The following is a 1874-nucleotide window of genomic DNA, read 5'->3' on the forward strand; positions in this document are numbered from 1 at the left end:
GGCACACGTTTCTCTTTCCTCCTTTATTTTTTAATAACGTAATTAGAGTTAAAAAAAGAAGCAAAGGAGATTACATATTTTCCGGTACTCGATTGAACGTCACTTCCGGTAACATTCGCTCAACAAAAACGCAATGTATGTATTTTTTGAATCATGAACATATATAAACACAAACACTTTAGAAACACAGGTACACGGATACAATAACCATGTCTTAAAGCTCGTCCCGTTTTTTCAGTCCAATATTCATACTTAAATTGGGAAATACTTTCTTTGCAGCAGCACGTTAACAAATAGTGCACATCATTACAAATAAAAAAGTAGAATAAGCAATATAGAAATCTCAAGATAGAGTAGATATTAAATATGTTTATAACACATCTAAGGTCTGTGTTGGAGCTAAATATTGGTTTATGTTATAACCATCATCTAGCCATTTTTGTTCTAGAATTATTTTAGTTGAAGTAAATATTGCATGTTTTTGGAAGGGCAAAGAATATTTTGGATACTTTTCATAAGGTCCAGATAATATAAAGCCCCTTAGAGAATTGAGAATACACAGGTGATCTAATGACACGTTCCTAACCAGTCATTTATTAAATTCACAAAATGCTGAGAGGAGACTAATGCATTTCCTATAAACAATGCACAATTTAAAGAATCAGAATTCCCTCATTAGTCCCAGAGGGGAAATATAGTTGCAGCTAAGAGACACTGAAACTTAGTAAAGTAGACTCAGTAAAAAGTCATTAAAGTCCAGGTATAAAAAAAAGTAGCATCATCATTAAAGTATCTGTAGGATGATGTAATGAGAAGTATAGCTCGTTAACCAATCAGAGCACATCCTGCATGTTTTGGGCACAGAGTCTCTACACATGTTAATAAAAGACAACAGGCACAGGATTCAGTTCACTCTTTATTTCCACAAACACAGCCTTGATGTCTCTGAAGCTCAGCACCTGAGAAGAGAAGAGAGCAGTTAGAAGCAGCCTTCCTCCAGAGCACAGATCAGAGAGTCTGCTCTGTATCAGAAAACAGTTCTCTTTCACTCTGACTCAGAGAGATTCCCAATGTTTCAACAGATCATCAGCTACAGCTTTCAGAGACGTGCAGGTATCAGAGAGCTTCACCTGGAGAGGCTGATCCCAGAGCAGATCCTGGTCCTGAAGGGGCAGGGCTTCACCTGGAGAGGCTGATCCCAGAGCAGATCCTGGTCCTGAAGGGGCAGGGCTTCACCTGATGAGAGGCTGATCCCAGAGCAGATCCTGGTCCTGAAGGGGCGGGGCTTCACCTAATGAGAGGCTGATCCCAGAGCAGATCCTGGCCCTGAAGGGGCGGGGCTTCAACTGATGAGAGGCTGATCCCAGAGCAGATCCTGGAGGGGCTTCTTTGGACAGAAACACAAACTCTCATTAGAACAAAAGGTAGAGACTCAGCAGAGGCGTTGGGAGCGCACACAGCCTCAGAACATAATGGAACGGTAGGGGTATAATCATTAGAGATCATTTGGCAGAATCTTTTCATCACAGGTAGTGTTCATAGAAACTCTGATCACTCCTGATGAGACGCACCTTAGCTTCCAGTCCTCAAACGTCCCGTGTTCAGTCTGACAGAGGAGGGTCTTTCCTGGAGGAGAAGGGACACAGTCTCATTTAAAAACTACATTTATATGAGAGCAGTGACAGAAAAGCAGCTACAACTAAATGTTCAGTGAGCACACAGCCTCAGAAAATAATGGAACGGTAGGGGTATAATCATTAGAGATCATTTGGCAAAAAATTTTTTATCACAGGTAGTGTTTCATTAACACCACACACACACTGATAACACACTCCTGATGAGACCCACCTTCATGTCCTCAAGTGTCCCATGTT

General features: G+C 41.0%; 1 long non-coding RNA gene across 1 annotated transcript; it reads right to left on the reverse strand.

Moving 5' to 3' along the window:
* Positions 1-903: 903 nt before the first annotated feature.
* Positions 904-1874, reverse strand: LOC104959658 (uncharacterized). Its single transcript, XR_799897.1, has 4 exons — positions 1849-1874; positions 1572-1626; positions 1131-1387; positions 904-959 (listed from the first exon to the last, which is right to left on the reverse strand). It is a non-coding gene; the product is annotated as an uncharacterized lncRNA (long non-coding RNA).

This window comes from Notothenia coriiceps, unplaced genomic scaffold (assembly GCF_000735185.1).
Source record: "Notothenia coriiceps isolate Sejong01 unplaced genomic scaffold, NC01 NC01_scaffold00030694, whole genome shotgun sequence".
NCBI classification, from domain to species: Eukaryota; Metazoa; Chordata; class Actinopteri; order Perciformes; family Nototheniidae; genus Notothenia; species Notothenia coriiceps.